Raw genomic sequence first — 20,710 nt, forward strand, 5'->3', positions numbered from 1 at the left:
CACCCTTGGGTGCATATCAAACATGTTTGGGCGGCTGGTGAATTAATCCAACTTATGTATCAAATATGTACAAGTTTGCAGTTGGAGCATCTTGCAGAGGAATTCGTCAACATTTTAAGAACAGATGGTTCCTCTAAACGCAATAAAAAAGGGACAAAGAATAAAGTGGTATGTATGATACACTTGTATGATATGATGCCTATATGCATGACTCTATGTATATCGTATGACACATATGTTTGATACACACGTGTGATACCAAGAAAAACGAAAGTAGTTGAATGAATACAAAGTCTGATACTTTTCTGGCAAAATTTTGTCATCAGCTGATTTGACTTAAAATCTGCTAACATGAGTGATTAAATGGTAATATTCATCTTTAAAATGCAATTTAGAAGACATGTCTTGAATTTTTCACTCCTGCATTTCCGGCGTGATGCAATTTAGTGGTCAAGTTTCCTCGGGAAAAAGTAAATACATGGAGTAAAATTCTCTACAGAGCCTTGCTGGTGTTTGCACTAGGCTCTGCTTTCGTGGTGTGATGGTGAGACCCCCCCCCCAAAAAAAAAATAGGGGATGCGTGAAAACCTTGCATTTGGCGCACAGCTGCCGATTGTGATGCATTTTGTAAACAAACCAGACTTAATGCGTGCAAGCGGCTAGAGTCGCTGGGGTTCTTGGGCTTGGAGGTACCGGGCGCCCTTGCTCTGTTCATACACAGACATGATTCAGATGTAGGTGAGGCAGGACATAGCCATAGGTGTCCAGGTTCTGTGGAGCCTCGTTTATGCTTGGTGGTTTCAAGTGAGTTCGGTTTCGGATGACATCTGAAAACCTCAGAAAGGGAAATATGGGTTTGTCAATGCGCGATTAGGCAGTCAGGCAGGAGTGAAAAATTCACATAAAATATGGGGATAAGGAGTGAAAAATTATCCCTCATAGGGTGTTGCTTTACACCTAAACTCGGGAATTCTAGGACACTGGCTGTACCTCCCAACACAGGCCTTTCGGCCTTCGAAACGGGCCGACGCCCACACGCGTTCCCTATCGCGCTCCCTCTCGTCCCGACGCGCTGAGGCTCACGCATGCGCGGGCGGCCAGTGTGGCCCTGGCTGTCGGGGTGGTTGCAGTGCGCCGGCTCCCTGTGGCAGCGCGCCATTGATTCAACGCAAGGGATCTTCCAGGTGAGCGAGCTCGAAACGTATATGTGTAGTGAAATGGCTCACTGTTAGCATGTGAGGCTGAAGTCGATCTGCTACATGACAAGAACTGATGTGGCTGGCGTCGGACGACGACCGTAGCGGGTCGCTTCCCGTGTGGGACCGTCGTGATGATGCTCGTGTTCGTGATGTCGTTAAATTTGACTGAATTGCGAGCGAGTCGTAAAAACGATGCTATACACGCGGCCACTACGGGCCGCATAAGATCATAGAAGAGGGCTACGGTTCTCTACCCCCTCTTGCATCAGTAACGGCATTGTGCCGATTGCAGGTCATGGGCATAATCTGTGTTCCATTTTACCGTCCGTGTCGTGTGCGGTTACCTGACCACCACAGCGGGCCAACTCCGAGTCCGCATTCATGCTGTACTTCAGTGCTGGGTTGCTGCGCCGCTGAACGTGACGTTCACATCGGAATACTGAATGAGCCTGAATGGAAAAACCGGAACACAGTGAGCCCAACTTTCGAAACATTGACATTATTTCAACGTACTTAGAAATCGGCTTCTCATCCTTGTGCTTCCTACATGCGATCCTTTGATCGGGGGCGTGGATTCATCAGCCCATTTCTGCAGTTATTTGTCATGCACGGGGTAAAAGTCAAGGTCAAAAGGAAGGACACATGTCAAAGTTTAACAAGAGTCGCGAAAATCATCTCCATTTAATGACAGACGTATGCCTTTTGCTGTCTTCTCGTACTCATTGCAAGATTACCACTTGTAGTTGTCGCATATGTTATTGCCTTATATCCCATAACAATATTAACTGCATATGTATACCAAAGGAGACATCTTTCTTTAGGTTGCGAACGTAGGCCCGATCTCAAGTTTTTGACGGGACGGAGATCGGCGTGACGGTCTCAGCATCGATGCCGTGATATTCCATGCCTTGGCTGAATCTGCATGCCTTCTGCTGGAGAGGACCTGCGCCTCTTCGGTCCGCTTAACTCCAAAGGACACTTGTGTGCACAGGATTGTGGGATTGCGACCGGCTAAGAGGCTTGTTATAGACAGGGCGAAACACGATGAGTGACACACAACACTGTCACGCCGTAATATTCAAGCTTGCAAATCGCGTTACTATAGCAATATAACAAGCAGTGAAAAATTGAAACACAAAGTATTTGCGAGTTCATATCGTTATTATTGTTTCCAAAAGGCTGCTGGAGTCCTACCTTAACGTTTCTTTCTCAAAATGTTAATCGAGACTGTCCTTTGTGTAGAAAGCGTATCAGCTGAAAGACGCATATAATCCACGCGGCTGCGTACAGGTCAGAGTGCGAAACCGTGGATAATCGAAGTGATCTCATGTTCAGGTAACCGTAGGAGAACCTCTGTAATGGCGGGTAGAACCGCTGTGTTGAGGTTATAGCGCCACACTCAATGGCGTGATGAATCTGCATGGTGCCAGTGCTAGTACCACGCCCCTTGTCACACTCTTTTCCATTTTGCTGTCGTGAACCGCCTGTCCATCAAGAAGCCTGGTAACATACTTACGGTCGGGAGCTTTCTGGCTGACTCCGGGTAGGCCGTAAGTTTCTGGTGTTTACTGGTGTCCCCCCAAGTATAAATCTGCATCAGCACGGTGCTGATGAGACAACATGCCCTTGAGGCGTTGGTCCAGGCCTTCCCATTTCCGATGTTGGTAATGGCGCCAAACCCTGCGCTCATAAATCGCGCGTGACAAATAACCTCACTAGCTCCCTGCACATGGTACGGACACTCACGGGAGTGTCCATCATGCGGGGATGAAGTGTGAGGTTATTCCAGCGCTGAGGATCATTCCAACGGACAAGCATGCAATCTGACATGTATGGAGGTCGCCTGTGAGATGGCTGTGGTGCGTCCCAAAAGCACTGCCAGTGTTTTCGAGGCGCACAAGCGCGTTCAGAAAAGTGTGTGGTCGGGCACGTGGTGCGTCGGTCATCGGTCCAAGCGGACAACAGCAGCCGACTTCGTCTTACCCCACTACCCATCGGAGGCTACGGGGACTGGTGTTGCGGCGCCGTTACAGGCCTGACCGGGTTAGGGACCTCACCGGGTGTCCACTGAGCTGTCAGTGATCACCGGTTTAGAGACCACCTGGTGTCCACTAGCTGTCGATGATGACGGATGTCCTGAACATTGCCTGGCGAACCTTTCCGAAGTCGCCCGACAACCATGAAATGTTCCCTTCACTTTGGGGAATGTTCCTTTCATTCCCAACCTTGCGGGGAAAAGGTGAGGGAGGATGAGAGCGGCCGAGGAAGAGGCGAGAGGGAGATGGTGAGAGCGGCCGGAAAGAGGTAAAGGGAAGGCGAGAGCGACCGGAGAATAGCTGAAAGAGGGTGAGGGCGACCAGGAAAGAGGCCATCAAGAGGAGAGAGCGACCGGGGAAGAAGTGTGAGGATAGCGGATGGGTGAGAGCGACCAAGAAAGAGGTAAGGGGAGGGGGAGAGCAACCGGGGAAGAAGTGTGAGGATGGTGAGAGCAGCCTGGGAGGAGGTGAAGGGTGGGTGAGGGCGGCTGGACCAGGATCGGACCAACATGATCCTCCCGAAGATGATGTATTGATGTATCGGACCAACATGATCCTCCCGAAGAAGAGAAGTTGGATGTATTGCCAACTTCGGTTGGGGCATCTAAGGCTCCACCATCACAACGGCACTTTCAGCGGTGCCGGTTGTTCTCCAAGCACTCCGGGATGCAGTGAGGGACAGCTGCACAGCAGAAAGCAATCCATGCATGATTGCACGCTACAGCTGCAACATCACGGGCCTTTCGCGCACAGACTTCTGTTCATGCGAGGGAGAAGTCACCAGCTATAGTCGCTACACCAGAAAGCAGGTGGATATGGAGCAAGATAAGCAGGTTGCTAGGTGTAAATAATGATGACGATGTAGCTGAGTGGAGGAAGGTGACGTGTGCTGGCCGGTAATACTGGATGCAATGTCTCTATAGACGTCGTTCCATTGTACGTCAGAGGTACTAAATGTCATCTTAACGACTTTTGAACGACGAAAATGCCTGGGTGCTTCTGCATGACCGCATTCTGAGCGCTTGATCCACATAAATGATCCGTTCTATCTCTAATTCGTTCTATCTCTAATTCTACCCTGAATCTGACCCCGTGACCCAGAAATTGCTACAAAAATGAACTCTGCACTAAAGTAAGAGTTATTATTTAAATATATTTAGGTAGAGAGGTATCTGAGATGTTAAGCTCTTTACTCATCAAATATCTTAGATATCTGGACGATCTTTGTTATGGAGATCAGAATAAGAAAATGGCTAGCATTCAAGATGACGGCTGCCCCCACTTGGAGGTGGCCCCCACTTGGGATTTTCAGGTGGGCTTATCCCGTCTGGCACAGTGTCGTGCTGCACATTTCTGAACTGTGTTGTATACCCGCTGCAGCGGCTGACTGTTACTGCGTCGCTGTGTTGCAGGCGCCATGAGCCAGCTGGGCCAAATGCGCCGCCGGCCGCTCACCTGTCTGCTGGTCGCGCTGGGCGGCGTGCTGCTGGTCTTCGCCATGTACGGCCGGCTAGGGCGGCGACAGACACTGCTGCCGTCGGCCCCGCCGTCCGAGGCTCAGCGCGGCACGGGGCCGGGGCGGCCCGAGCAGGCGCCGCTGGTTGCCGAGCGTCAGGAGCCGCCGCCGGGACAGCAGGAAGCGTCGGGGGAGGGCAGCCGCCGGTCAGACGGCACGTCGCCGGTCGAGCAGCGCCCGACGACGCGGCCCGGCTCCTCCGATGCGCCCGTCTACTCGCGCGCGCGCTCCGTCAACGAGACGACGCTGCGCGCATTTCAGCTCACGGACAACCCGGCCTACAAGCCGGACGTGGGCGCGGCGCTGGCCGAGTCGGTCGGCGACCTGCTGGCGTCGGGAGCGACGCGTCTGCTGCAGGCGCACGCGGCGCTCACCGGCGGGCGGCAGGGCGGCCGCTCTGACGATTCAACGCTAGCTGAGGCAGCCGGCCGCGGCGCGGCGTCGGCGAGCGCCACGACAGCCGCGCCGCCGCGCCGCTCGCCGCCGCCGCACGAGCTGCTGGTGCACCTCGACCTGAAGGGCGCGCCGCCCAAGGTGGCTTACCTGAGTCAGGTGGATGAAGCTGGTGGCCGGGCTCGGCGCCACCGGCCTTCTCATCGAGTGGGAGGACAAATTCCCGTTCTCTGGACCGCTGCGGCCGGTCGTCGCCGGCAACGCCTACACCCTGACCGAGGTGGGCGAGATCCTGGCGGCGGCGCGCGCGCTTAACCTCACCGTCATGCCGCTCGTGCAGACGTTCGGTCACCTAGAGTTTGTGCTGAAGTTGGAGCCATTCCAGCACCTGCGCGAAGACCCGGTCACGCCGCAGGCGCTCTGCCCATCCCGCAACGAGAGCATGGCGCTGGTACAGCTGATGCTCGATCAGGTAATGGCAGTGCATGTCGGCGCGCGGCGCGTGCACATCGGCAGCGACGAGGTGTTCGTGCTGGGGCGGTGCGAGCTGTGCCGACGCCGACTGCGCGACGACCTCATCCTGGGCCATGTGGCGCGCACGGCCCGCTACGTGCGCGAGCGCTACAACGCCACGGCCGTCATGTGGGAGGACATGCTGCGCAACGCGGCGACATCGCGCCTGCACGCGCACGGCGTGGACCGGCTGGTGGAACCGATGCTCTGGTGGTACACGCCGGACGTGCGTCGCTACGTGGCGCCGCAAGTGTGGCGGCACGCCGAGCGCGTGTACGCGCACGTGTGGGGCGCCGGCGCGTACAAGGGCGCATTCGGCTCATCGCTGTTCGTGGCGCCCGTCGACCGCCACGTGCAGAACAACCTGGACTGGAGTGAGCTGCTGGCTGAGGAAGACGGGCGGCTGCGCGGCGGCGTGCGAGGCCTCGTGCTCACCGGCTGGAGCCGCTACGACCACTTCGCTACGCTGGCCGAGCTGCTGCCAGCCGCCGTGCCGGCTCTGGCCTTCAGCCTGGCGGCGGTGCGGCGGGGGGCGCTGGACGAGGCGTCGGCCGCCGCGGCGCAGCGCGCGCTCGGCTGCTCTGTGCGCGTGCCGCTCGACCAGCTCCAGATGCCGTACCTCTACCGGCAGATGGCCGCGTGTCGCTTCCCCGGCGATCAGCTCTATCAGCTGATGGGCCGCTACAACGAGACGGCGGAGGCGACGCGGGAGTACTTGCGCCTGCTCGACACGGGCCATGAGTCGTCCTGGCTCGGCCGCTATAACGGCCGGCACGCCTTCTCCAGCGTGCTGAAGGTGCAGGAGGAGCTGCCGAAGCTGGAGCGGCACCGCCAGGTGGCGGCCCGCCTGCTCGCGCCGCTGTACCGCGTGCTGTCGGCCATCTACCCGGCCGACATTGCGCTGGAGTGGCTGGAGCATCGCGTGTTCCCGCTGCTCGAGGACCTGGACCGTCTGCGCGAGCGGCTGCAGGCGCTTGGTGCTCGTCGCCAGTTCGCCGCCCGGCCGCTGGCGCAGTACCCGGACCGCTTTCAGAGCTACATGGACGAGTTTGTGGGCGGCTGGCGGGCGCACCGTTGAGCCCAGCTGTGTGCCGCCAGGCCTCGCCTGACGCTGCTGTGATACACTCATCGCACCGTGTGTTAATGGGATGCGGTTGTTTGGAACTGCGCTCATCTTGAATTGTTTATTCGGTTTTGACGACCGACTTTTTGCACACGTTGGTTGGTGCTTTGTCTAGGTCGGGGAATGTGGTAGATGGAGGGATTGTTAAGCATGCTAACTGTTATCAGCATCCTGGATTTTTAATGAGTTGTTTTTCGCGTGCGTTGCAGCCTATATTTGCTTCGGAATGTGCAGGGCACGTATACTGCGTCTGGTTTAATGAATTTTATGACATAGTCAAGTTTTGAACTGACGCCTTGGACGTCGGTCAGGCTTGGCGTAATGACATTTTCCTCGTACCGCTGCACCGCACCACACATGTACTGGCTATTTCTACGGTCCTTTATCACACAATGTATGCCCAGATGATAAGACTGCCGAGACCCGCGATCGTGCATTAGCATGGAACACGCCACTACGCAATGATAAGAACGTTACGTGGCAAGAGGAAATCATAGCTAAGTACAAACTCAACATTCAGCTCTGATATTGTCTCGAAGCTACCCTGTCCGAGCGGTGGAAGATGCAGTAGTCGTGTTGTTCTCCGATAGATGGCAGGACCACTGGGACCCCCACTCGACTCAATCATTACCCATCGCCAACAGGCGACAGCAGCGTAAAAGGATCCAAAAGATCAGTAGAAGCTTATGCATCGTCCGCGCGGGTCCAGTTGTGTGTGATCCTCCCCACATACAACAAAGCATTGCCTCCAAGTTTACCTTGCTGTGCCATGCGCAACCGGAGATGGCTAGATATTGACCCGCCATCAAATGCGGCAAATGCAGATTAAGGCCACTGTAGCAGATTGATCTGCATTTGTGTCGTTTTGATTACAGCGATTAAACTACTGGTCGACGCATGACATATCCACTATGGCGATTGGTTGCCAGAAGCAGAATGATGGTGCCGAAATCGCCGTAAGTTTGAAGTTTTGCATAATCGTTACCCGTGCCCTCTCCGTGCGACGTTGTTGTCCTCACCGATGATTACGTACCTAGCGCAGCAGCACAGCATCCCCAGTTCCTTGCTGAGGCGAGGCTCAACATCAGCTGGCAGGTCAGGAAAGTCAAGTGTCACAAGTGTCAGGTGTCAGGTGTTAAGTGCTAGAAACTTTAAGTCTTCCAACATGCGTGTTGTGGGAGGGTCCAACGATACACTCCATTCGGCCTTGCATACGTGGGCGGAGCCTGGGGGGTTGGCCCCATTATTGTCATATGGATATGGCGTGGCATGGTGCAGGGTCTCCTGGACAGAAGAGCTTACATGGCGCATCCGCAAGGCGTCGTGCTGGCCTGTGGTGCCGGTCGTGCTGGCCTATCGTGCTGGTCGTGCCGGCCATGCTCGTCGCCAGGTGGCATGTCAGCGGTTAGACGACCAGCCTGATAATAGCGTCCCACCAGTTCCGCCTAACATGCTGATCGGTGCCAATCTGACGTTACAATCGTCCCGGAAATTCACCCGCAGCCAACACCAACAGGGATGTTGAACTTCAAGAGGGCTGCAGAGGAGGGTTACAATGGAGCCTCCCCCAGGGCTCCGCGGCTTCTCAGGACGGGCGTGACCATACAACCCAATGAACAGAACACGCCTTTGAGAGCACAACAGAGGCGGCTGTGTTCAGGGCCGCCATGACCGCTGAAGGGTGGCGTCGCAACAGCCTCATTAACAGAGCGTTTTGACGGCGCGACCTCGGTTATATCAAGGCAGGTTGGAACCGTGAGGGGTGCTACCTGCCAAACTGAGCTCAGTTTGCTCCTACGAAAATTTACACTGCCGCGCAGTGGTGTGATACGTTAGGTTGCATGCTCTGCCTTGTAGGCATTTGTTTGTAGGCCAAAATTAGTGTGTCAGCTATGGCTACGAATGCCACAGCAAACATCTGCAAGCGGGGCTTTGTGGCTTATGGAGGGCAACCGCAACTAACCAGACCTGCTCATAACGGTGGACGTGTCTATTAATGATAAAATCGCTCAATGAAATATCTGCTGCTGACAGGAAATCACGAGCGACTCTTAGCCAATCGTCGGACAAACTGTTGCGGCGGCTCTGCCACCTAGTGGCGGGGACGGGAACCCGAATGACAGGGGGCCTCTTGCGTTGGTCGAGGTCCTCGGACAATTAAAGGAAACAGAGGAACTTATGATGAGTGCTCACATTGAGGCAATACAAGAGTCCTCTGCCAGTCAGGCCTCCCAGACCGAACGGGTGGGCCTCCAACCCAATTCTAACATGGGCCCGTTAAGCCAAACTGGAGTATAGGTACCACTTATTGGACCAACCGCGGCGATCAGGGATGTTGCGGCGTCAGTAATGGTTCGTGCGGCGATCCGGGGTCAATTCGGGGTCAACCGCGGCTTCCCGCGTCAGGGAGCGCACCAATGTGATATGATGCATCCCTTTAGGGGCCCCCGGATCGGCCAGGGGATCCCGCCGTGCCGCCAGAATGACGGCCGGAGGACACACCTACATTGGAACAGAACGCCCCATCAGTCCCTGACCGGACACAAAACGTGCCCCATTTCGTTCTTCTCAATGGGCCCTTTTACCAGAAAGGAGTAGGGAGTCACATTAGTATTGAATGGAGTGGGTCGAAATGAGTTAAAAAAAACGCCCAAGTTTGCCTAAGAACGTTTAAGTCTTATGTTTGCCCAAGAGCGTTTATTCTTTTGCGGTATCAGCTGGTGAACACCAAACGGTTTGAGGCTGCGCGCCGGATGCCAAAAGTGTAGTGGTTAACGCGTCTGCGTTAACCGCTGCGCGTGTGAGAAACCACAGGGACGGGGTTCGATTCCGCGCGGTGCCCGCCTTTCCCGTCAGGGTGAGAAGCAGGCGACGCCATATAGCCACGACGCTAAGTGCGTTGTAAAGCTCGGGATCAGGGTAACGATGGCTTCGGTTAGTTTGCGCAAAACCGAACGGCGTTGGCCACTGCTAGTAATGCCACACGGTGGGCACTGTGCGCGCAACAACGACCGTCGTAACATGTTTCTGAATGTCTTTTAAAATAAAGCCGCACGGATCCAAGATTACACCGGGCGAACATTTTTCTTCAGTTTTGTGGTTGTTCTCTGGACATATTAACAGTCACAGCAACACGAAAAATAGATATTTCAGCTTTACTCTTCCAGGTGCACCACCAGATTTCAGCACCACTTCGCGGTGCTGTGCAGGCCAATCTGTTATCACCATCAATCTAAAACTCGTACAGATGAAATATATGCCAGGAGTTTACCTACACGTACGGTTTCTGCGTCCTAAGGCGTTCAGACAGTTCTCTCAAATTCTGCTATCTGTTTGCTACGTCGTAGTGCTAGCCACGGGGCCGACGCTGTGCGGCCCACGAAAACTCCAACGGCTGGCGTCGAGGTTTTTGTTGCTGACATTCGAGCGCGCCTTGCTCAAAACTACGCTACATAATTATCACTAATCGCGATTCTGGTTGAATGTTGACCACATCCAGACAAATATAGGTTTGCCATGTTGATACAAGTAGATGAGCCATTTTGGCATTCGATTCACATTTGCGGGGTCCTTGACATCCCTGTACAGCCCAGATAAAAACTCTTCTTCGTCCTTCGTCCTTCGTCCTATATCGGTCTCTTCGTCCTATATCGGTTCAAAAAGAGCTAACTGAACTATCGCAAAATGAAAAGCGCCGGCGATTTATTTCAGACAGTCATGTAACGCATCATTTTTCTAGTTTGTTTATCATAAACTTCAGGTAGAATTGATCTCGCGACACTGCCTAGGCTCCATTTTAATTATAGAAGACAGGAATGTGTAACATACATACATAGATATACACACGGAAGAGAGAGAGAGAGAGAGGAGAGAGGAGAGATGAGAGAGAGAGAGAGAGAGAGAGAGAGAGGAGAGAGATGAGAGAGAGAGAGAGAGAGAGAGAGAGAGCGAGAGAGAGGAGAGAGAGAGAGGAGAATATATAGCATATACAATATGCCTATACATATATATATATATATAATATATAGATATATATATATATATATATATATATATATATATATATATATATATATTACACACGCATATGCGTATATATACATCTTATTCCAACAGCAACATGCCTCCACCAACACATGGGCCATATCCGGCGATTTTTTGGCGGGCCTTTACCTATCCGGGGGCCTAACGCTGTGCCCCCCCCCCCCCTGCCGAGGCTGGCTGCGCGCCCGCAAACGGGGCGTACAAGCAAAGCTTTTTGAATAGTTAGTACTTTTAAGGCCTCGTTTGAAGCCAGCACTGTTAATGTATTGCTGAAAGACCCTGCAGGATCTCGCGTCTTTCCTGAAATTCTATTTCAAAGCCTCCTGGTATTTGAGATAATTTTGCGCGATCAGACCCATGTCTGCTAAACGACTGCCGCGTCTGCGTTCATCTGACCCGACAGACTGCGATGTCCAGCTGCGCGTCGACAGCGCACCGGACTGCTGTGGCGCCGAGGCCGGTTACGTGTGTGATGGGAGGAAAAACGCGATGCTGGTGCTAAACATGTTGCACGACGACGGCCTAACACAAGATCCTTGAAACGTGCTAGTGACGTTTCGTTGCAGTGCTGACGGTCTGATTCGCCCTCACGCGCTGCATGTGTCCCTTCAGGTGACTCTGGATCCAGCCAGTGCACTCGGAGTTGCGACAGCTTTGTAGGCAACATCAGGAAGTCCACGTCAATACGCCTTAAGGAGATCATTTGATTTTTCCGTGCCATTCTGGTTTGAAGAAAAAAGATGGCGGTATTTGACACATGGCGTCAGTTGACGATCCACAAGTTCCTCGGCATTTTGGATATGGCTGGTACGATAGTGGCGGGTCAAACATTTCAGTCTCTTTGAGAAGGGAACGCGGCGCACGTCGTCGCGTCCTTTCCACGGAGCACCAGCGGCTGTATTGGCCACATTAGCGCTCAGGGGCCATCGCGCCACCTGGACCCCCCAAGTGGGACTCCGTTGCGCTAGCCACCCAGCCATTATGCCCCACGGGAATAAATTTCACGATTTTGCCGGATCGTTCTTGTAAATTGGTCTATGTGTATACTTGGTCTGCGGTCTTATGGGTCTGTCTATACTGTGCCAAGAAGCCACCCATCACTGCCAAATCCAACGTCCATTGTCTGAAGTAAGAATTTCCCGGTGTTTCAGAAACCAGCTGCAAACATTTCGCAGGAAATCTGCCTTCTACAGCACTCTGCTCGGCACAGACAATAACACCTGTCACAGATGTTACGGTGACGGAAGTGATTGAAGTGTTACAGCGAAAATGCGTAGAAGAGTTCGCTTCCTCCTGGTTTGACCGCAAGAACTGAGTAATGAGCGTATCTCGGGCTTGAGATTGTTGCTTGCAGTCAGAAAATCGGATGTCGAAATCCCGTTCATGCACGCACGAGCTCGGAGTTCATGCTTGAACTGAGTCTCGTTTCGCGTCGGCGAACGGGATACGCTCTCACATCGGTGTTCCCTCATAGGCTGTCTCCTCCGCCGTGATAACCACAGAGCGGCGGGCGCAGCGAACGCCGCGGTGTCCAATCGGAGAGCTCCCAGCGCCGCCACACGCAGAACGTCACCAGAAGATCAAACTTTATTCCACACTGCAGGATACTTCGTAGATAAAATGGCTGCCTGTGTACAAAAGAGCGCAAGAGTAAACATGAATAGTTCTAAAACATAAAGTGCCTACTTTTTACATAGCTGCTGCGTCATAGCAACCAAAGTTCCAAACGAACTCAAATCTCCGGGTAGCACAATCGTTCGGGTCGGGTCGGCCCGGACAGCAGCCGGCAGGGGCCGCCGGCTGGATACAGGGCGGCGTCGCCCGCGGCGGCGGGGCGGCGCCCGGGCGGGGGGCGCCACGTCGGCCCACCGTCTCTATGTACAGGTGACCGCGTGGCCCGGCGCCAAGCACCACCAAGCAGAGGACACAGACTAGCCCAGGCAACACGGCCGATACAAGAGAAAACAATCACTGATTCGTCGTCGATTCAGGGGCGCCGCCGCCCCCGCTGAACACATGCGCCACAAAGCAGTCGGTGAATTTGAGAGGCGCGTGATAGAGCGTGAACGGAAGCGCTCGCCCGGTCCATCAGGGACGGCGTGCCCGGGGCGGCGTCACTGCCAGCACGCAGCACCGCCAGTGCTAGCTAACGAAGCATCGGCGCGCCCGCCGCGGCAGCTGCTCACAACAGTACAGCCACGCGCTCTCACCCTCCGCCACACTGACGTGTCAAGTTCGCTGAGCCACGGTGCATGCCCGCGGCTGCTGCTCCGCTCCGGCGGCTCGCGACGGCCGCGCGCCCAAGAGACTGACTTACGCACGCTGGCAGTGTCTGAAAGGAGGCAGGGCGCGGCTCGAAACTGACGGGGTCAAACAGCGACACGGTGAAGGCTTCTCCTCAAAACAGAGATACAACTCTCCTAAAACACACACAAACGCCCTTTCGGCGAGTAACGGAGGCAATACCAGAGGGAAGCACGCAACCACCATTACAAGAACTAGGAAAGCAGGGACCGCGACTACGCACCTCAATAATGTCTGCCATTCGATTACTTGGATGCTTCCTCTTTCCTATCCTTCTTCTTGTCTTTCTTCTTCTTGAGGAAGCTGGGTGTCCTTAAGCCCTTCTTCTTCTTTTTGTCCTTCTTCGAAGCTTCACTCGTGGAGACGTCCTGCAGACAACGGCAGGTTCACACCAGGTGGGCACGGCGACCCTTACATCTGAACAGCAGTCGGTCACCCCATTCCACTGCAGTGGTGGCACCGGGACACCCGTGACACGCCGCGACGAGAGTCAAACTTTCCCTGACCTCCATGCCGAGAGCCCCGTAAGAATCAGTTCTGAGCTCGGTAACTTCAAAGTTCAGCGCGCACTGGCTTCACTTTGATGCGACTTTTGGCGACAGTAATGGGAACTGATGCCGCTCTTGTTAACCCCAACACTCGGCTACGGCTACTAAGTCCCAGGAAATGCTTCAGAGCACGCTCATAAAATTACATATTAGCTACTCCCCAGACAGCAGCAGTCCTTAAGCGACTCCCATAAAATTAACATATTAGCTACCCCTAGAGAGCAGCAGTACTGAAGTGAGTCTCATAAAATAACATATTAGCTACCCCTAGAGAGCAGCAGTCCTTAAGCGAGTCTCATAAAAACACATATTAGCTACCCCTAGAGAGCAGCAGTCCTTAAGTGAGTCTCATAAAATTACATATTAGCTACCGAAAAGAGAGCAGCAGCCCTTAAGTGAGTGACTGTAAAATGACGGTGGCTCTCCACACCGAGTCACTGCGGAGCCCACGAAGTGTGCTTTCATGCATGTTTCACGACGGCTGCTCGCCGATCCAACTCTGCCAGAGTACCCAGTCCTGCTCTAGCCTTACCCATCACCCCGCTCTGAACGCCTAGAGTTCCGTGAACTGGCAAGATCTCCTGGCGCAGCCTCTCTCCTACACCGTACCCCCTTCCCGGCCGACCGAACACCACCGGTACCGCCCACACGAGGAGCACCCCCCCCCAGAGGACCCGTCGGCCCGTCCGCCGCGGCTGCCTACCTCCTGGTCCGTCTGGGTGAGCTGGCCGGTATCCGTCTCGTCGCCGTTGGCCGTCAGATCACCTGTGCAGAGACACGGCAGCGCACAGGTGAGCACCGCTGCACGGACGCGCGGCCGCGGCCGCCCCGGGGCACGGCACTGTCGCCACACGTGCCTGGCACGGCGCCGGCGGCGCTGGCACGCGGCCCGCAGCCGGCACACCGTGTCAGCTCGGACCCGCTGGACCCGAAGGCACATCGGGTGCCATGACCGCAAGTTATGCACGTGCTACACGGCTATGCCATACCAATGACGTCATCAACAGACTGCTGAAGCTGACGGCACACGAGCGGAGCCACACGGCCGACTCCGAGGGTGCCGCTGTCCCAGGAGCAGGCTCCACGCTGAAGCCCTGAGTTAGTCAGAAGCATTCAGTAAAGCGGACACATACATACAAATCAAGCGGGAAGCTGGAGCAAATGAGTCGGCCACGTGACCAAACGCCCGAATTGCTAGCTGGTCATGGCTGATTAGTAACCGCTCGTTATAAGGTAGCAAGTAAGCTCTTGGATCTAAGCCTTCCGACCACGCTTCAGGAATCAGCCTTTAACAAGGTGATCGCCAACTAAGCATGGGCACACAACCCACCAGGACTAAACGCAAGGACCATGTGCAAATTTTTTTAGGCGCCTCCGGTCAGAACCTGAGGCATAAGCCGATTGTGACGAAGATGGTCTCCAGGTGCTTCCAAACAAGCTTCAACCAACCGCATGAGACGAAGGCAACCTCTGGCACCAGTCCATGCGCAATACAAGTGGGAGTCCAAAAGCCTCAGATTTCTTGTAAAACCCGCATCAGATGAGCGTAGAGGTAACTGAAACACGCTGCGTGGAGGTGAATCCCATCCAAACGGCGGGAGGGGCGCGGTCGCCGCCTGCTGCAGCTGCGCGGCGGACAGACTCTGTGATACGGCGACCGTCGGCACACGACTCCAGACGTGGACGGAGGCAGCGCTGCCGAACTCGACCGCCGCGATCGGCGTCTCTCCACGGCGGCGAAAATCCCACCTCCCGGGGCATACCAACAGGACGCCAGACATGAGTTCTGCTGCTGAAAATAACCGCACTTCATCTTGCCAGGATGGTACTGGCTAAACGACGATAAGGCAACATTGGGATACATTATGAGAATACTGTCCGCGATGCTTCAGGGCAGTGCGCATCCCCCCGAGTGGCAGCTGTCCGTGTTTTACTGGTCCGTGAGGACCTCTGCCCGTTCACAGGAGTTACGCGGTGCGTGCCGACTCCTGAAGGTGAGCAGGTGCCCTAGATCGTCGAATTTTCTCAAACACTTTCTAAAAATCACCTCATGCCGTCGTAAACCAGCACCTGCTGACAAGTTGAAGGTAGGTTATTCTCAGCAAATAGACTTCTAACGCAGAAAACCTAGCTCGATGCCTTCCCTGCTTATATCAAATACGGCGGACAGCGCAAGGGCGGCAACCCCCGCTGCGGCAAAAGCTTTGTCGACCACGCCAGCTGTACAAGACCACGCCCCGGGGACTGGCAACCAGCAGAGCAGCGGACAGAGAGATGTCACCCGAACACCGGAGCGCCCGCGGGACATATTCAGCAAAGCGGTTCCCCTTCACCTGACACCCCGATGCGGTCTGACAGGAGTCTGAACGCCGCGAGTCTGACAGGCCTGGACGAAGCAGCAGAATGAACGGCGGGATCCTCTGTACAGCCACCACACGGCAGGACGTCAGACACCAGCCACCAGCCGGAGCCGACGCCGTCAGCTCCGGCGACATAGGACTCCCAACGTCGCTGGTCCGCCGGCGACCCGCTGTCGTGGCGGCACCGACAGCGGGCCGCTACTCACGGGCCGTCCCGGGGCCGGCGCGCGGGCTGGGCACGGGACCGCGCGGGCTGGAGGGCGCCGAGCTCGTCACCGACGTCGGCGAGACGGGACTGCGCGGACTGGACGGCGCCGAGCCAGGCGGGCCGGCCGGCGGCGACGCCGGCGGTGGCGCCGGCGGTGACGCCGGCTCCGCAACAGGCTCTGGGACCGGCCGGCCGGCGGTCAGACGGACGCCGGGCGCCACACGGATCGGCGGAGCCCAGCCCCGCCCACCGTCAACACATGCTTCAACGGCGGGCTGTCGGCTAGCTAGCTACGTCCGCGTCAGTTCACGACTCATGCACGCCAAGGTGGAGTTAGCATGTGAACGGCACCGCAAACGAATGAATAAGAGCGCATCCATCGCCGGACATCACTGCAGACGGCGGCGCAGATGCAGGTCCGTGTTAGTAAACACCCTCGAGGCCGAAGTCTGTTGGTTAGAGCACGTCTCCAGGGCGGGACGGACAGATGGACACACTAGCGGGCGTCTCCAGCAGCCCGTCAGGCCGCCTCCAGCGGCCGGGGTCGGACCGCCTCCGGCAGTCGGGATCGGACGGCACACGAGCAGCGACGGACGTCTCTGCGGCGCCGCTCCCTAGGGCCGGGCGATTAGTGGGCGGCAACCGAGCCACGGACAGCAGAGGCGACAGGCAGCGGCACTGCACGGCACGCGGACGGACGGACGACGGGCACGCCTTTACCGTCTGGCAAGAGTGTGACAGCGCGGGCCTGCGCGGCGCGCGGCGCCTGGCCCGCCGACACGCGGTCGGTGCGCGGCGGACGCGGCGGCCGGGCTGCGGGCAGGGCCGGCGGACGCGGGTCAGCCGAGCGGGCACGGCGCGGCGCGCCGGTCATGGGGCGGCGGCCGCACGCCGGCGGCGAACGCTGCCGTCGCAAAGGCTTCGGGGCTAATGATGACGACCAGCAAAACAACCTGGACTGTCATCAGATTCACGCAAAACAAGAAACAGAGTAGTTGCTGCCACTGGTCCTGTAACACAAATTGGGCGCAGCCACGGGAAGCCATTGCCAGAGACAACAGAACGGGTCAGCAAAATAATACGGTCACAACTACAGATGAAACAACAATATTCAAATGAACACGTAAATACAGAAAACACAAATTAAGATATGCCGGAAGGATGTGTTGGGAATGTGACGTGAAGGATGTGTTGGGAATGGACCGGCGGGTACGGACCGGTGTGGACCGGGGGAACAGGACACCATGCACTCGCCGTCCTCGTCGCGAGGGTCGTGCAGCTACACGGTGAGGCCACCGTCCGAAGTCAGCCAGGCCACTGCCGAGTGCTCCTCATCATCACACAGCTGTATCAAACACGCCAAGAATTTTGATAGGCATCACTAAGTGCAGGACCGCAAAATGCATACCAGTACGTTTAAACGGAAGAGTGGCTGTCAGGCGTGATGTCACGGTCTGGCCAGGGATGCAAAGTAGAGAGATAGATATAGACAGTGAGAGATAGAGGTGTACATCGTCCACAGGCGACACATGCCGACAGTCGGCGCTCGCGGCCGGTACGCCCGACCACCTGACCTGACCCGACCCGGATCACCTGCTGAGTCCAGAGCAGGAGCCGCCGTGGCGGCGGCACACCATGCGACAAGATCACAGACAGCAGAGAAGAGCATGCCTATCCGCCCGGCCTCCGCGCGCAGAGAAAGGATCTGATGCACTCCACGGAGGCCGCCGAGGCGGGTTTTCACCTCATGCTGAGCGAGCGCGCCGCGGCCGGCCGCCAGCGCCGTGACCGGACTGCCAGCGGCCGGCGCTCTGGGCGGCGGAGGCCGGGCGGCGCGTGCACCATCCGCCGCGCTACGTACCCTCCAGCTCGTGGTCGGACGGCGAAAAGGGAGGGGTGTCGACTGGCGCCGGGGCGCGCGGGGCGGCGACGGGGGCGGGGGCGGCGGGGGCGTCACCTGGCGCGGCCGAGCCGCGGCTCATGTCCGCCTCCTCGCCGTCGCTGGGCAGCTCGACCCGCTCGGCGTGCTGTGGCGCCTCCGCCTCCACTGCAACAGGCCGGCCGGCCGTCCGGGCCCAGTCAGCGCCGGCCCGGCCGCGCGGCGCACTACCGGCGGCTCTGCGTACCTGGGACGCTAGACTACCGGACGCCGGGCTTCTCGCTATCGGGCCAGACTCGCACACAACCGCACACGTGGGGTTGCACCAGTACCTGTGTGCTCACAGACGGGAAGCTGGGCGGGTCTAAAGCGCACTCCAGGCAAATAAAATAAAAAATGATCAGGGTACGTCTCGCATTACTCCATCTCACACTACTCCGAAACAGCTAGGTACAGTGTTCACACCACCACACCCCACTTCACAGCAAAATGCGTCCTCGAACCGATCCCAGCACCTGTGCACCCCACGCCGACACGGAGCCGCTTCCCCCGGCGCGCGGCTGACGGCGCCCAGACACCGGCCGCGTCCGCGGCTGACCCTCACCGCTGGTGCCGCGGCTCTTCTGGTCGACGAAGCGCTTGTACTCTTCCAGGTCCTCGTCGGTGACCTGGTCGAATGGATTCTTCGCGTAGGGCGTCTTGTAGACGGTGGCGTTGTGCTGGTAGTTGCGCTGGATGATGCCCTTGGAGGCGGCTCCGACCAGCACCACCTGGCGATGACGCGGCCGTGCCAGCCGAGCGGCGTCGCAGGCGGCCGCCCCGCAGTGACGGGGCCGGCCGGCACAGCGCCAACAGATCGACAATATCGTCGTAAGGCTGAAGGCCCAAACACCACTTGGTGGTGGCGTATCGGACACAGAGCGAGGTCCCGTATCACCGCACGGCCTCAGGTCTGACACCACTCCAACCAACCAACTGGTCTACTTAACTGATGACATCTTCTGATTGAATCAGACGGGAACCAGGGGTGAAACATCGCGTCAGGTTGTCCTTCTAGTCCCAGGACGGGCATTGCACACGCTTTTAAAAATATATCTCCCGGATGCAACACATGCGTCCTGTCACCAGCGACCGGCCCGTCTTCCCCTCCCCCTCTCTCCGGCGGCAGCCCCGACCAGGGCCCGCCCACGCCCCTGACCGCGGCCTCACCTGGTCGCCGCCGGAGCGTGACTCGGCGGCCTCCTGCAGCTGGCGGGCCTCGTCCCAGGAGACGCCCTCCAGGATGTGCGACTGCGGCCCGGCGCTGACGCCGCCGCCACGGCGGTTCTCCTTGATCTGCGGCACAGCACGGCGTGTCAGGACAGTGTATCAGGCGCGAGATAGTGGGACACACACGGCACGGCGTGTCAGGGCGATGTCAGAACCAGGGCAGAGGCGCGGGACAGCGGGACACACACGGTACGGCGTGTGAGGACAGTATGTCAGGCGCGGGAAAGAGTGACACACGGCAAGGCGTCCAGGGCGGTGTCAGGCCCTGTGCTGTATGACAACAGACAATGCCGACGCGACGCACAGCTGCTCCATTTACAAGGACACGAAAGGTAAACACGACCACTCTGAGGCGTGAGTTCCTTCTAATGGAGTTTGCAAACATGTGCGTGAATAACATCATCATGGAAATCAAAACAGTGAGCAGCATCAATCAGTCTGTCTGCCAGACGTTTTCCAGACTAGGATTTCAACGCACGGCTGACGGAGCAGCGTTGGCCATGGATCACCCAGCAGTTGCACGTCGACAGCGGGCCCGAGCCGGCGGCCACACCACCGCCGCCGGTCCGTTACCCACCCTTCAGCCGCCTACCCCCCGCCTCACCTGCTGCTGTAACTGCTTGAACTCCTTGGGGTTGGTATTCTTGGGGACGAACTGCAGTGCGGCGTCGACCTTGATGGGCGTGTTGCCGTGCGACGGCGAGCCGTCCGGCACCCACTGCGGGGGATCGGCGGGGTCAGACGGGGCGTGGCGCAGCGGGACACCAGCGGCCACCGCCCAGACCGGTACCGAGTGCAGGGGGATCGGCGGGGTCAGACGGGGCGTGGCGCAGCGGGACACCAGCGGCCACCGCCTAGACCGGTACCGAGTGCAGGGGGATCGGCGGGACAGACGGGGCGTGGCGCAGCGGGACACCAGCGGCCACCGCCCAGGCCGGTACCGAGTGCAGGGGGATCGGCGGGGTCAGACGGGGCGTGGCGCAGTGAGACACCAGCGGCCACCGCCCAGGCCGGTACCGAGTGCAGGGGGATCGGCGGGACAGACGGGGCGTGGCGCAGCGGGACACCAGCGGCCACCGCCCAGGCCGGTACCGAGTGCAGCCGGGACCAACGCATGCGCACAAGCTCACTGTATACAGCTGCGTGCCGAAACAGGCTGGAACTGCCATCTTCGGCTCTGATGCGATCACTCCGCTCATATCATCGTTGTATCCGACACACAGACGGCTTTCCGCCAAATGAGCCGGATACGGCTCCTGCCATCACGGCATCCTGGCCGTTTGTGATGCCGTGTTTAACGCGGATGACTACGGGCGGA

The 20,710-nt window shown here is 57.2% G+C and overlaps 2 pseudogenes; one reads left to right on the forward strand and one right to left on the reverse strand.

The window, feature by feature from the left end:
* The first annotated feature begins 1,027 nt into the window (after positions 1 to 1,027).
* LOC119111636 (hexosaminidase D-like) lies at positions 1,028 to 7,917 on the forward strand (annotated as a pseudogene).
* Positions 7,918 to 12,392: 4,475 nt separating this feature from the next.
* LOC119111811 (protein hu-li tai shao-like) overlaps positions 12,393 to 20,710 on the reverse strand; it is a 28,155-nt pseudogene continuing 19,837 nt past the window's right edge.

This window comes from Pollicipes pollicipes, unplaced genomic scaffold (genome assembly GCF_011947565.3).
Source record: "Pollicipes pollicipes isolate AB1234 unplaced genomic scaffold, Ppol_2.1 Scaffold_7261;HRSCAF=8764_pilon_pilon_pilon, whole genome shotgun sequence".
NCBI lineage: Eukaryota > Metazoa > Arthropoda > Thecostraca > Pollicipedomorpha > Pollicipedidae > Pollicipes > Pollicipes pollicipes.